The sequence below is a fragment of the Chiloscyllium plagiosum genome, chromosome 39, assembly GCF_004010195.1.
Source record: "Chiloscyllium plagiosum isolate BGI_BamShark_2017 chromosome 39, ASM401019v2, whole genome shotgun sequence".
In the NCBI taxonomy this organism is placed as follows: domain Eukaryota; kingdom Metazoa; phylum Chordata; class Chondrichthyes; order Orectolobiformes; family Hemiscylliidae; genus Chiloscyllium; species Chiloscyllium plagiosum.
In genome coordinates this window covers 6,908,329-6,924,802 of record NC_057748.1, presented here as the reverse complement: position 1 = coordinate 6,924,802, position 16,474 = coordinate 6,908,329, and positions in this window count along the sequence as shown.

The window sequence follows — 16,474 nt, the reverse complement described above, 5'->3', positions numbered from 1 at the left end:
ACAGGCTGTATGCAAGTGTGAGTGTGTGTGTGTGTGAGAATCTGTTTCAATGTCTGTGTCTGTGTGTGTGTCTGAGTGGGTGCCTGTATATGTGTGTGTGCATGTATGTGCCTGTGTGCAAATGTATGTGGGTTTCTGTTGGTCTGTGTCTGTGAGTGCCTGCGTGTGTTTCTATTTGAGTGTGTGTATATGTATCTGTATATGAGTGTGTTTCTAGTGCAGTGTGTGTGTCTATTCGAGTGTGTCTATTTCTGTGTGAGTGTGTCTGTCTGAATGTCTGTGAGTGTTTGTGTACTTGAGTATGTGCAAATGTGAGTATGTGAGTGTCTGTTTAAGTGTGTACCTGTGTGTGTGTCTATTTGAGTGTGTGTCTCTGTGTCTGTGTCTATCTGAGTGTGCATGTTTGTGTGTGTGTATCTATTTGTGTGTGTTTGTGAATATCCGTGTGTGTGTATGTATGTCTGTTTATGTACATTTGTTTATGTGTGTGTCTGTTTGTGTATGAGTGTGTGTGAGGATGTGTGTGTATCAGTTTGCGTGTGTATTTTCGTGTGTGTCTGTGTGTGCATGTGTGTGTAACTGTCTTGATCAAAGGCCTCAGCATGAGTTAGTAGCCTGGTTTCCATCTTGTGAGAGTGTGAGTTGAAAGGTCAACATCAAGGTTGAAACCAATGGTGAGGATAAGGTCAGCCCTGATGCAATGACTTGGTGATGACCACCTTCAGGTTGGAGATCCGGAAGGTCTGAGGATGAATCGAGAGTACGTTGTCAGGGAAATCAAAAGGTAAGAACACATCGATGCACAAGAGTGAGGTCAGAACCTCGGGACTCAGAAACACCTTTATTCCACAACATCATTAACCTGTGTCAGCTTTAGCACTCAGCAAACTCACTGATGACTCATGAAGGTTACAGGTTCAAATCCTATTGCAGGTAATTACGTGCATGAGCTAAATTGGCAGAGTAGTGTAGAGTTATTGCTGCCCTATCCTGGGTGCTTGTTTTTGGATGGTGTTGTATAAGTTAATGGCTCTGAAGGGGTTAATGCTCATGTTAAATTGGCTCCACCTGTAGTAGTGACGTCACACACAATCTGTGAGTGGAGACGTGGAGCTCTCTCAAGCTTTTAGGCTGGATACATACATCTATACCAACTCTTTAAAGTCCTGGTAATTACACCTGCCCCAATGTATTCATTGCTATCATGCAATAATCCTTCTTATTATCCAAGACCAAGTAGATACTCTGCAATGGTGCATCCATGGATCGTTCCAAGTCAAAGCAAAGACGAAGGAAGATTGGTGCTGTGAACTATCTCAAACCCCCTTCCCCCCCCGTACCACAGACTGACAGAGGTGGTAAATACCACTGGCTACCAACATTAGTCAGCTGGGAAGATAAAACAGATGAAGGAGTGAGTCAAAACTCTGACCCATTCTAAAATAGACATCAATAACTCCAGAGTCATTGTTGGACCTTGATGGGGGGGGGTGGCATAGTGACTCAGTGGCTTCACCAGGAAGGGCTTATGCCCGAAATGTCGATTCTCCTGCTCTCCGGATGCTGCCTGACCTGCTGTGCTTCTCCAGCACCACACTCTTGACTCCAGCATCTGCAGTCCTCACTTTCTCTTGGCTCAGTGGTTAGCACTGTTGCCTCACAGCACCATGGATCCGGGTTCGATTCCACCCTCTGTGTGGAATTTGCATGTTCTCCCAGTGTCTGTGTGGGTTTTTGCTGGGTGCTTCAGTTTCCTCCCACAATCCAAAGGTGTTCACATTGGGTGGATTGACCATGGGAAATGCAGGGTTATACAGATAAAGGGAGGAGTGGATCTGGGTGGGATGCTTTTCAGAGGGTCAATGTAAATTTGATGGGCCAACTGGCCTGTTTCCACACTGTCAAGATCCAATAAGTGGGGAGCTCCCCATTCCCCCACACAGACAGGCTCACATGTGGATAGACCCCTACACACAAACAGTGTTCTGAGCAGTATTTATCCATTGACCAATATCACATTATCTCCACACGGTGGAAAACATTTGCTACAATCTGCTAGAAGCAGCTCACTTGAACACATCGATTCAAGGTCATTGACGAGAAAACTTGTGCAGGAGAGGGAGATAATTATTTCCAAGTGGGTGGTTAAGATGTGGAACACCGTGCTGGAAAGGACAGTGGGAGCAGATGTATGAAACCTGAAAAAGGGAAATTGGATAAATACTTGAAGGAGATGAAATTGCGGGATGTAAGAGAAGAGTTAACATGCTGAGGGTGAGACAATCAAATTGGAAAGCGCTATCTAATGGGTCCACACAATGTGATGGATCTAATGTCGTCTCTGTGCTTTTATTTCTGGTATTTTCCAATCAACCAGTTCGGAAATGTTATGACACACCTCGGGAGCAGATGGGACTAGAATCCAGGTTTCCATGTGTGTTTTATGATTCAATGCTTCGAAACTAACCATGACTAAACGGTATTTTGAAGGCTGATGGTAATGTGTAGCTCTAATCAAGTCTTGACCACATAAGCTTTCAGTTTTACTGTGGGCTGCTTTTGTTACTAGCTACAGGGCAAACAGCGTCAATTACATTAGTTGCTGAGTTAACACGATGATGGTGTTCTAAGTGTTCATTCAGGGCTGTGAGAGTTGCACACGCACACGCACATACACACACATGTACATACACACACACAACGACATACACACGCACATACACACACACACAAAAACGCACACGCATGCACATACACACACACACGCACGCACATAAAGACACACACACACACACACATACATACACACATTCACTCACCACTGTGTATCACACTGCAGGCAACTCATTAACCTTCAAGTCCCTTTTCTGTTTGACAGCTGTGGCTCTGTGGGGAGAGCTCTTACTTTTACTGTCAGAAGATCATGTGTTCAAATCCCACCTTGGAGACTCAAGAATCTAGGCTGATGCTGCCTCTGCTGGAGGTGCCTGCTTTCAGGACGAAGAATGTTAAGCTTATACTGTTGTTCACTCTCCCAGTTGTAAGTGGAAGATTGCTATTTGCTGAAGAGTGTGGCAGTCATTGAGTCATACAGAATGGAAACAGACCCTTCAGCCCAACCAGTCCATGCCGACCATTATCCCAAACTGAACTAGTCCCAGCCTGCCTGCTCCTGGCCCTCCAAACCTTTCCTATTCATGTACTTATCCAAATACCTTTTAAATGTTGTAACTGTACCCAGATCAACCACTTCGTCTGAAAGTTCATTTCCACACACGAACCACTCTCTGGGTAAAAACAAAATCGCCCCCATGTCTTTTTTAAATCTTTCTCCTCTCACCTTAAAAATACACCCTCTATTCTTGCAAACCCCCACCCTATGGAAGTGACACCTATCATTCACTTATGTATATCCCTCATGATGCTATAAATCCCTGTGAGGTGACTCTTCAGCCTCCTGCGCTGCAGTGAAAAAAAGAAGTTCTTCCAATATTCTGACCAATATTTATCCCTTACATAAAGTCTCCATCGTCTCCCACAGTTGCTCTCCCAATAGAGAGGGATGACTGGTGGTGGTTTAACTTGAGGGTCACCCACATCTCAGGTGAGGGGAGAGGTTGAGTCTTAGTGCTTTCAGCCAATACAGCAATTGGACTCATGGCAACACAAACCAGAGGAGCTGGGTTGGCTGGACTCTGATGCAGAAGGACACCACCTTTAATTGCTCGGAGTGCAGTTAAGAGTCATCCACTCCAGATTGTAGACCAGACTAAGTATGGACAGGAGATTTCCTGACAAACCAGGTTTTACGGCAATGCTTTAATGTGTTGTCATCATTGTTCTCTTAATCCCAGGTTTTTACTCGGGATGAACCTCAATAAAAGTTTCTGGTCAATGGTGTCCCACAGGATGGTGGTAGTGGGGGATTCAGTGATGGTAACACCACTGAATGTCAAGGGGTGGTGGTTAGATTGTCTTTTATTGGTGATGGTCATTGTGTGGCGTGAATGCAGAATGTCTGGGGTAGAGGTGCAATGTAAGACCTCTCCCAAACAGCAAGGTACAATCTTATTTCAGCTCTAGGCAATTGCAGTGTAAGATATGAAGATTTAAGCATGCTGTAATAGGTGCAAAGAAACATAGGGAAGCATTCCTGCAGCAACACAGAACTCAGAGATCTGACTCCGCCAACGCTTGTGATTCCTGGTTCAATTCCATTTTATTCTGCATCTTATAAGTTGATATTCCCTAACTAGCTAGCTTCCCACTTCAGAGAGATCAGAGGGCTAATTTCACACTTTAATATGGGCAAGTGGAGTGTGTTCATATTTGCAATGTTATTGTACACAACAAGCTGGCAAGCTATAAAACTTGATGAAATACCTGCCTTTGGGAGCACAGAGTAAGCAGTCGAGCCTCCTTGTCAAAAAGAAATTAAAAATGATTGAGTTAAACTTCGTTCATGGAGCGCTAGCTGCTTATTCTCCAAGCACGGATCCACTGTGTATACACATTGTTATTAACATAGAATCTACAAACACAACTTGCATTTATATTGCGTCTTTAACATCACAAGGTGCTTTTAACATTTTTACCACTGAGTGACATGTGGAGATCTTTAGGAAAACTGCCCAAAAGCTGAAGGAAAGAGTTAGGTTTTAAAGAATGGAAAGAGAATTGGAGAGGTTTGCAGATTTAAAGAGAGAATTCTAGAGCTAATGACTCCATTAGCTGCAGGCACAGTCATCAGGTCATTTGGCCCAAGTGTTCAATACTCAAGTGTCTCCAGCCCACACTTTATTCACTCTCTCAACAAGACTTTATCTTCCTTTCTGTCTAATATGTCTATCCATTTTCTTCCTAAATACATCTACACTGTCCATCTCAACCACCCTCTGTGGTAGTAACTTCCGCATTCTCACCACTCTCTGGTAGAAAAGGTTTCTCCTGAGTTGCCTGTTGGATTTATTGGTGATTATCCGATATTCCTGGTTCATGTTGGGTTAGGGAGAACCGTGAGTATGTAAGCATTTATAAGGTAAAAACAATGACTGCAGATGCTGGAAACCAGATTCTGGATTAGTGATGCTGGAAGATGAAGGGCTTTTGCCCGAAACGTCGATTTTGCCTGTCCTCGGATGCTGCCTGAATTGCTGTGCTCTTCCAGCACCACTAATCCGTAAGCATTTATAATCCTCCTGTCTCACAGCTCCTTGTGAGGTGCAAACACATTTTCTCAAATGGAATAAGGTGATCCTTATTCCCCTTCTAGACTGAAGGCTAAAGGGAGGGCCTCTTGTGATGCAATGGTAGTGTCCCTACTTTGAGCCAGGAGGTTCAGGTCCCAAATTCTCCAGAGATGTGCCATAAATACCCTAACACGTTGATTTAAAAATAACTGTAGGGTTAAAGGGATCAAAGGACATGGAGAGAAAGTAGGAACAGGACAAGGAGGTGGATGGTCAGTCATGATCATGCTGAAGTAAGCTCAAAGGGATGAGTTGCCTTCTCCTACTTTTCAATGCTCCCTCAGCATTTCCTTCCTGCATAGTAGCATCCATTAAGCAAGTCAAGTCATCATAGGCTTATCAAATCATAAGGTTGCTTTCTTGTTAGAGAGATCCAACTGGTGGCTGTTTTAACCTGAGGGTCACCACATCTCAGGGGAGGGGGAAGAGGTTGAGAAGGACAGTTCTTCATGGTAACCTCAGCCAGTGATGGAAATTGAACCCACGCTTCACAAGCCAACTAAGCCACACTGACTCCCCTGGCATCCATTAAACACATTAAGCAGCCTGTAGGGTCCTTCCAACCCCTGTAATTAGTCAATCCTATCGGCCATTTTGAGCCCAGTCTATATCCTGATGAGATAGGGGTCTCTGGGCTGACTGAACCTGAATGTGAGACGTACGGCACTGGGACAGAGGAAGGAAAGAAAATCAGCAGTGTCAGAAGGATCTTAAGAGCAAGCTGGTGGAAGAATGAACTAAGAAAGAACTACTAAACAAAGTCAAAAGGGCAGAGAACCATCGCCAACTGAGTACAGTACTTGAAACTTGCTAAGCAGAGAGACACGATGTTACAGTTTTTCTTCTTGCGCTGATCAGGACACATGCAAGAATGCCAAATTTCAAGCCATCACAACAATAGCTACAACAGGGGAAAAGGATGCTGATTGTTTGGCAAGTTGATTGTAATTGGCTGAGGTGTTGCTATTGGTGAATTTGGCTCCAATTGGCTGAGGCGTTGCCATGGGTTAAACAACTTCCCAGCTAATCAACTATTCCCTCCTGTAGTACATGTATGAGGCATCAGCTGGCTGGATAGCTGGTTTGCAATGCAGAGTGACACCAACCCACATGAGGTCAATTCCCACACTGAGTGAGGTCACAATGAGGGAGTGTCCTCCTCAAACTAGCCCATTGCCTGAGGCATGGTGACCCTCAGGTTACGCCACCACCCATCATATCTCTCTGTGTAACAAGAGGCCAGCCCTATGGTCTGCTCGGATTGCATCGTTATACCACTGCCTGACATCCCAAGCAGCCTTCCCTGCTCACTCCTCCAGCCAGGGCTTAAAGACTCCTCCCCAACTAATTAAACTGGGGATAATGCTTGAATTTATGATTATGCCACAACATTTACAACCCTGAGCCTTCATTTGAAGAATGGCTACTGAACTGAATGCTGCAGTTTAGAGAGAACATTTATCATTAGAATAACACCCTGGGCTGTTGTGTTCTGCTGCCTGATAAAGTTCCATCTCCTCTCCATGATGTGAAATATGTCCACAGGTATTCAGTCCCTCCCATTCCAAGTACCTATGTTGTTTCAAGGTAAAACCATTTTGAATTTAAAAAGGCGATAAAACAGGTTGGTTTGCCTTCCTTTGATGAGAGATTAGGTAAACCAGCAGCTGCCAATCACAGGGAAACAATGAAGCTGTCACTAGCGTAGTGTTTGGCAGGTGTGGTGTTCGAGCCCAAACATGTGGCTTGTTTGCGACATGCTTATGTCATGACAACGGATCATAACATCATATCACTTCCTGACAAACGGAACTCCTAATTCAGAAGAGTCCGTACAGGTAAAAGATGACAGAGGATGTGAATTCAGAGAGGAATTATTGAATGCCACTGCTGTAAAAGTGCCAAGGGGATGTCAAATAGCAACCCTTCAAAGGGAGAGATGCAACTCAAATCAACTGCACTGTGAGCTCCTATGGCTACAGCAATAGCAGAGTCTCTTACCAATATTTATGGACACCCCATAGAAATCATTTAATTGGATACATCACGGCTTGGTATGGCTACTGCTCTGCCCAGGACCGTAAGAAACTACAGAGAGTTGTGAGCACAGCCCAGTCCATCACACAAACCAACCTTGCCCAGTCCATCACACAAACCAACCTTCCATCCATTTCCTGCTGCCTCAGAAAGGCAGCCAGCATCATCAGAGACCCCTCCCACCCTCTGGTTATAATCTCTTCCATCAGGCGGAAGATACAAAAGCTTAAACCCACAGACCAACAGATTGAAGAACCGTTTCTTCCCCACTGCTATTAGACTTCTGAATGGACCTCTCAAATACTAAATCTAATGTTGACCTCGCCGTCTGTGCACCTTCTCTGCAGCTGTAACACTGTATTCCTCGGTCTGTTCTAATACCCTAATACACTTTGTATAATATGATCTGCCTGTACTGCACGCAAAACAAAACTTTTCACTGCACCTAGCACATGTGACAATAATAAATCAAATCAAATCAATCAGGCGACTGCCTGTGTGGAGTTTGCACATTCTCCCCATGTCTGTGTGGGTTTCCTCCCACAGTCCAAAAATATGCAGGTTAGGTGAATTGGCCATGCTAAATTGCCCGTAGTGTAGGGTGAAGGGGTAAATGTAGGAGAATGGGTCTGGGTGGATTGCGCTTCAGTGGGTTGGTGTGGACTTGTTGGGCCGAAGGGCCTGTTTCCACACTGTAAGTCATCTAATCTTAATACCTCTCTAAATAGAAAAGCATTCCTGTGGATTAAATACCAAACTTCAGAGATGTTTGCGTGTTATCCTTCCAGGAATATGCAGAAATAGGGGTGAAAATCAACCATAACCCCTGGTCTGTGCATGCCAATGGACGTATGTGCTCATGTGAACTATGGTACTGAGAAGGTCACAGCCTGGGGATTATAGATAGACACCCTTGCACAGTCGGTGTAGGAAGACTTGCCCTCACTCTGAGTCATGCGAACCAAGATTGGCAATTAGTTCATCATCAAAAAGGGGATAGGATAAAGGCCTGTCAACTAACTTGCATCCGCAAATGTCATGAAATCAACTGCTTTACTATCAATGTCGATGTTACTGGTTAAAAATCACACAACACCAGGTTATAGTCCAACAGGTTTATTTGGAAGTACAAGCTTTTGGAGCGACGCTCCTTCATCAGGAAGCTAGTGGGGCAGGATCAGGACTTAACAGCAATTTAGGTTTGTTCAATATATCATATCAGTCGCATGACACTATGATATTGTGCTATAAATTCTGTGTCCTATGATCCTGCTCCAAACCTGGTAGACGATAACCTGGTGTTTCTGACTGGGCCCAGCATTTATTGCCCATCTCTAGTTGCCCCTTGAGAAGGTGGGGGTGAGCCGCCTTCTTGAACTTCTGCAGTCCATGTGCTGTAGGTAGACCCACAATACCCTTACAGAGAGAATTCCAGGATTTTGACCCCGAGACTGTGAAGGAACGGCGATATATTTCCAAGTCAGAATGGTGAGTGGCTTGAAAGGGAATTTAGAGACAGTGGTGTTCCCATATATCTGCTGCCCTTGTCCTTCTAAATGGAAGTGGTCATGGGTTTGGAAGGTGCTGTTGGAAGGATCTTTGGTGAATTTCTGCAGTGCAACTTGTGGATAGTACACACCGCTGCTGCTGAGCGTCGATGGTGGAGGGAGTAGATATTGTGCTAATCAAGCGGCTGCTTTATTCTGGACTGTATCAAGCTTCTTGAGTGTTGTTGGAGCAGCCCCCATCCAGGCAAATGGGGAATATTCCATCACATGATCTGTGCCTTGTAGATGGAAATTTATCTCTAAGTACATTTGGACCAGAAAAGTGTATCCCTGGGGGAAGGGATTCCTCTTAAATTAACCTTGTTGTGACCAACTGAGGGAAGGGCACGGTGGCTCAGTGGTTAGCACTGCTGTCTTGCAGCCCCAGGGACCTGGGTTCGATTCCACCCTCAGATAACTGTCTGTGTGGAGTTTGCACTTTCTCCCTGTGTCTGTGTGGGTTTCCTCCCACAGTCCAAAGATGTGCAGGTTAGGTGGGTTAGCCATGGGGTGGGTCTGAGTGGGATGCTCTTTGGAAGATTAGTGTGAACTTGATGGGCCACAGGGCCTGCTTCCACATTGTGATGATTCTAACATGGTGTACAGATTCAGCTGGTTTACCAGGAGCTATGCCAGGAGGTAGGAGTATTATGTAATGAATAAAGTGATACAGAAGCCAGGAGAGTAATAAGTAGTGACTATTGAAGATGGATGTATTGCAACTTCTATCCAGCTGGCAGTTCCATTGCTTAAAATTATGAGTTACTAAGAGAATTAAATGTGTTTAAATCAGGATTAATTCCCAACAATAAATGGCCTTTCATACCAGCACTGACTGATCACACAGCTGATACCTAAGGAGACCTCATTCCTCAAAGGCCTGCTTTTTAAGCAGAAATTGTCTATAAATTATCGACCCGTTGCTGAGCTGTAGCTGAATCATTGAGACAGCCAACAGCTTGACATCGAAGTCAGGCTATCAGAGAGTGCTATTGATTAGTTTTGCTGTGACCTAGATGGAAAGACTTGTGTTTGTAAATCACACTCGCGCCTTTTCATGCCTTTCAAAACTGCTTGCCAATTAGTGACAATCCCATTGCTTTTTCAGCATCACATCACCATTTTCTGCCCTGCATTTATCCCATTCCCTTTCTCAGCACCTTCCAATACTCAGGATGGGTTAGGGTTCAAGTTAGTGTTCAGATTAGGATTAAGGTTAGAGTTAGGTTTAGGTTTAGGGTTTGGGTTTGGGTTAGGGTTAGGGTTAGGGTTCATGTTCGGGTTCAGATTAAGGTTAGGGTTAGGGTTAGGATTAAGGTTAGAGTTAGGGTTAGGTTTAGGGTTAAGGATGAGGATTAGGGTTTGGGTTGGGGTTAGGATGAGGATTAGGGTTAGAATGAGGATTAGGGTTTGGGTTAGAGTTAGGATGAAGATTAGGGTTTTGGTTATGGTTAGGGTTAGGATGAGAATTAGGGCTTGCGTTAGGGTTATGTTGAGGATTAGGATTTGGGTTTTGGTTATGGTTAGGATGAGGATTAGGGTTTGAGTTAGGGCTAGGATGAGGATTAGGGTTTGAGTTAGGGCTAGGATGAGGATTAGGGTTTGGGTTAGGGTTAACGTTGCAACCGATGCTTTGAGGATTTTTGCTATTGCGATGTGGTAAATGTGGCAGCTAACTTTCACCTAGGTAGATGCCACAAACAGGAGTGCTATATTGCTCAGATATTCTGACTCCATTTGTGTTGTTCAGAGACAGATATTGACCAGGACACCCAGCAGGAACAGTGGTCCTCATTCAATAGCCTCCTTCACATCCTGTACATAAGTTTGATTTTCAAATGCAAAGTGCTCTTTTTCAAAGTGTTTACATGAAGCAGCCAGACAGAGTCCCAGGTCAACATCCAAAAGAGATCTCGGCAATGCAGGGTGAAGTAAGTTTATACCACTCTCCGATGGACTGGGTTTCCTGGGCCAGGCCAACATTTACTTGCCCATCCCTCATTGCCCTTCCACAGATTGGCTTGCTCTGCCATTTCCGAGGGCAACTGAGAGTCACGTGTAGGCCAAACCAGGTAAGGATGGCAGTTTCCTTCCCTGAAGTGAAGGTGATGGGTTACTAATGTGAATGAAAACCAATCAAGATGGAAAATCCCAGCAGACCAGGTGGCAATGATAGAGAGAGAATCAGAGCATTGTGGGCCTAATCGTAAGAACACCGTGGCCTACAGTGGGATGGGTGGTCTATCACAATGTCAGGAGCTAACCACGCCATCATTCACACTTTTACCACCCTGTATGGTAAGTTTCTGACTGGGTACTATTGTGATGCCAACGGACACAGATCATTACTTGTGAGCAGTCCAGTTGGCCTCATTAATAAGAAGCTTCCCATCATCCCAAACCTGCCAAAACAAGGTCAATGTTCTGAAGCCAGACTGAGCAGCTGGTGGGGTCAGCTCACCACTTGCTCTGAACATGTCCGTGTTGGGCACGTGGCAACACTGCAGGTTACATGTCATGGGCACCAGCCACATGCACATTGGCATCTGATCCATGATCACATCCCAATCCACTTCCAGGGTGCTCCTGCCCTTCAATGCTGCCCCTGGGGTCACACTGGGTACCTCTCAGTGTATCACAGCAGCAAGAGCACAGTGTGCTCAGGGACACAGCCCCGGCTCCTCACTCACTGTCAGAGCACTGACTCACTCACTCACTCACTCATTCACTCACTCACTCACTTACTATCATAGCACTCACTCACTGTCATAGCACTGACTGACTCACTCACTCACTCATTCACTCACACTCACTTACTGTCATACACTCACTCACTGTCATAGGACTCACTCACTCACGCACTCACTCATTCACTCACTCACTGTCATAGCACTTATCCACCCTCTCCCTCACTCATTTTCATAGCACTCACTCACTCTCTCACTGTGATAGCACACACACGTACACTCACACACTCACTCAATCACCCTCACATTCACTCACACATACACTCACACATACACTCACATGTACACTCACTCACACACTCACTCACACTCACTCATTGACTGGGAGCTGATCTGGATCTTGACAGTGTCCCTGCCTTCTTGTTGTTTTTGCTAGATCACTGCTGCCATAACTTCATTCTGCCAGGAAGCTTATCACAGTCATCAGCTGGTCTCAGTCGAGTCAAGGGACATGCCCTTCTCTTAGATATCCCAGTGACACAGTGGTTAGTACTGCTGCCTCACGGGGCAGGGACCCGGGTTCAATTCCAGCCTTGGATGACTGTCTGTGTGAGTTTGCACATTCTCCCCGTGTCCGTTTCCTCCCACAATCCAAAGGTGTGCAGGTTCGCTAGATAGATAATGGGAAACATGAGGTTATGGCAATAAGGTGCTGGGTCTGGGCAGAATGCTCTTCGAAGGTTGGGTGCAGACTTGATGGGCTGAATGGCCTCTTTCCACTCTGTAAGGAATCTCTGAAAATATGTAATTCTGCCATTATTCAATTGGTTAATATTGTATTTTCATGAAAGTGGCAGGGAGAGTAATTTCAGGCAAGTTGTTAATTAATTCCAAGGTGACCTATCTTTTTTTATATGAAGTAGGGAGTGTGATATCTATGTATATCTTCAATAAATATTTTAATATCATTTATTTTAAGTTTGGACGTTTGTATTTTGAATCAGTAACAAATGGGTCTTGTTTTCTATGTATCTGACGGGTATAATTATTCCATTTGTAAGTATTTGTGTAGCCATGGTGATCTCTGATTTAACAGCTTGTAGAGAGCTAGCTTCCAGAATGAATGGGTTTTTCCATAAGTCCAGAGAGGTTGCAACTGAATGAAGTAAATAATCTCCGATGAAGAGTCATCTAGACTCGAAATGTTAGCTTGCTTTCTCTCCATGGATGCTACCTGACCTGCTGTGATCTCCAGCATTTGTTGTTTTCAAAGGTAAATAATTACACATTAGGGCATTTGGTAAGAATTTCTCCAAAAAAATGCAAGTTCTTTCTCTCAGGAGCACTTTATCATTCTTACTGACACGGTGTAAGTTGTGTGACATTTTCTAGAGCAAGTTATCCTGGTAATGTTTGCCATTTCTGGAAGTAATCTCTATCCCTGCCCTGTTGCTCAGTCAAAATTCAACAATTCCCTCCCTAACAGCATTGTATGCGCTGTTACATTCCAAGGTTAAAATCAGCAACTCTCCACTACCTTCTCAAGGGCAACTAGGGATGGTCAATATTTATCAGCCTATCCTCACATGCCCTGAATGAATAAATAAGTCATTCTCTCATATTTCAGTGTCTACTCAGTACTCACTAGTTGTGTAATGTTGGCATACAGCTAATGTTGCCCTCTTCCCCCACCTGAAACTCATTGTAATACAAGAAAGCTTTGATATTTCCTGCAATCTACACTATCTGCTCCCAGGAATCTATGGTTTCAAAATACAGAGAAAACATCTGCATTCCTTAAATACATTCCAACCTTAAACCCACACCCAGGTATTAGTTAGGTATAAAAGATCACCAGGTGAGTCACAATATTCCATTTCACAACGATATGACAATATGGTGGATCGTCTCAATGGGGAAAACCTACAACTTAAACAGCAGTGCCAATCTCTCGTCTCTGTTGCGCCATCAAATGGGGCTTTTCATCTGGTGATGCCACCTTTGGCATTGTGCCCACCCTCTGGTGCTCACGGACCTCCAGTGAGAGTAGCGACATGATGGTTCATGGTCCTCACCAATCATGATGTGATATTTCCGTGAGGGGAGAAATTCTGCAGTAGGGCAGGAAGAGTCAAGGAAAATGGCACGTTGCTGGCTTTCAACTCCTGACCTCTGAGGACTCTGTCTGCCCTGGCACAGCTGGGACTGGCAGCCGCTCCCCACTTATCTCTCCACCCTGGAGGCTTCCTGCCTACATTCCTGATGAAGAGCTTTTGCCCAAAGTGTCGATTTTCCTGCTCCTCGGATGCTGCCTGACCTGTTGTGCTTTTCCAGCACCACTCTAATCTAGACTCTGGCATCAGAGGCTGTTCCTGTCTTAAGATGCTCAATGGGCTGAGCAGCTACAGAAAAACTTACAAATAATTATGCCCCTCAGAACCTAGAAAACAAAACCCATTTGTAATTGATTCAAAATTCAAACTTAAATTTTTTTAACTCATTCACGGGATGAGGGGGGTCTCTAGCTAGGGCAGCATTTAATCCCCAACCTTAATTACCCAGAGGGCAGTTAAGAATCAATCACATTTTGTGGGACTGGAGTCATGTGTAGGCCAGACCAGGTCAGGTTGGCAGTTTCCTTCTCTAAAGGACATTAGTGAGCTTGATGCGTTTTTCCAACAGTGGATTCATGGTCATCATTAGACTCTTAATTCCAAATTTTTATTGAATTCAAATTCCACCATGGCAGGATTCAAAGCTGGGTCCCCAGAATGTTATTTGGGTCTCTGCATTAGCAGGAAGTGAGGGCTGCAGAGATTAGAGTCAAGAGTGTGGTGCTTGGAAAGCGCAGCAGGTCAGGCAGCATCCGAGGAGCAGGAGAATCGACATTTCGGGCATAAGCCCTTCATCACATTCCTGGTGAAATGGCTTATGCCCGAAATGTTAACTTTCCTGCTCCTCGGATGCTGTCTGACCTGCTGTGCTTTTCCAGCACTACACGTTTTGACTCTGGATTAGCAGTCAGTGATATCACTTCCCTGTATATACTGTGCATATATTAAGGGAAATCATGACCTAGAGGTATTATCTAGTTAGCACTGCTGCCTCACGGTACCAGGGACCTGGGTTCAACTCCAGCCTCTGTGTGGAGTTTGCACGTTCTCCCCGCATCTGCATTAGGTTTCCTCCGGGTGCTCCGGTTTCCTCTCACAGTCCAAAGGTGTGAGGGCTTGTTGGTAGGTGATGGGAAATATGAGGTTATGGAAATAAGGAGCTGTGTCTGGGCAGGCTGCTCTTCGAAGGTTGGGAGCAGATTCGATGGGCTGAATGGCCTCTTTCCATTCTGTAGAGAATCTCTGAAAATATGTATTTCTGCCATTATTCAATTGGTTAATATTGTATTTTCATGAAAGTGGCAGGGAGAGTAATTTCAGGCAAGTTCTTAATTAATTCTAAGGTGACCTATCTTTTTTATATGAAGTAAGGAGCATGATCTCTTGCCTCTACCACTTCCTCTGGCAGCTCATTCCATAGACACACCACCCTCTGCGTGAAAACATTGCCCCTTCAGTCCCTTTTAAATCTTTCCCCGTCTCACCTTAAACCTATGCCCTCTAGTTCTGGACTCCCCCACCCCAGGGAAAAGACCTTGTCTATTTACTGTATCTATGCCTCTCATGTTCTTTGCTGTCCACTAGGATGCTCTTCAGAGGGTCAGTGTGGACTCAATGGGCTGAATGGCCTGATTCCACACCGTGGGGGATGCTATGATTCACGTTATTGCCCCTGAGATGGTGAGCAGCCTTCTTGAGCAGGATATGTGCAGCCACAGTGCTGTTAGGGAGTGCGCTGATAAATTCCCTAATAAAGATTGTGCAACCGAAATGCTTATGTCAGGAATGTCCTCACGGGGACCAGCAGTGCAAACACACACCTCACCGTCTGACCGACGCACCATTTAAATTTTTCTGAGCTGCTTCACTAGGAAATCAGATGATATTTTTAGCTTTCTGCTTTACATCAGACGCAATTTCCTTCACCATTATTATTGTGGCTAAAATATACTCTTGCCTCTGAGTCTGAACGTTGTGGTTTTAAGTCCCAACCCATATAATCTGGGTTGCTCTCCAGTGCATTGCTGGAGATGGTATCTTTCAGATGAACAGTTAGACCAATGTTTGTCATAACACTGTGCACAGGCAGGTGGGAGGCAATCTGCCCCCTGCTGTACAGGGTCAGTGGCCCCAGTCAGCATCATTAAAAGGTGCGTTCTCACCCCATTATCGCATTGCTGTCTATGCATAATAGTCCTGCCATGTGGCATCCTGAGCTGCTAGATAAATGCAAGCTCTTTCTCTTCTTTCCTTTCCAAATTGGAAAAAGCAGGAGACTTATAGATAATTTTTTTTTATCTCTTCACAGGATGTTGGCATCGCTGGCTAGACCCAGCATTTATTGCCCATCCCTAATTGCCCAGAGGGCAGGTAAGTGTCAACCACATTGCTGTGGGTCTGGAGTCACATGTAGGCCTGACCAGGTAGGGACAGCAGGTTTCCTTCCCACAAGGACGCTAGTGAACCACATGGTATTGCACTTGACAATTGGTTTCATGGTCATCGTCAGACTCTTAATTGCCGATATTTATTAAATTCACATTCCACATCACATTCACATCAAATTCAAATTTACATTCCACCATCTGCCATGGCAGGTCCTCAGAACATTACCACGGTCTCTGGATTAATTATGTCATGAAAATATCACTAGGCCATCAAATAATGGGCAACCAATCAGTTACTATCCATTTTACACCTTTGGCAGGTTTTTAAAACTATACTCAGGGCATCTTTCTGACAAATCATTGGAGGGTCTCATGAGGTGAGTAACTCACCTCCCGACTCCTCAAAGCCTGTCCATCATCTACAAGACACAAGTCAGGAATGTGAGGGAATAC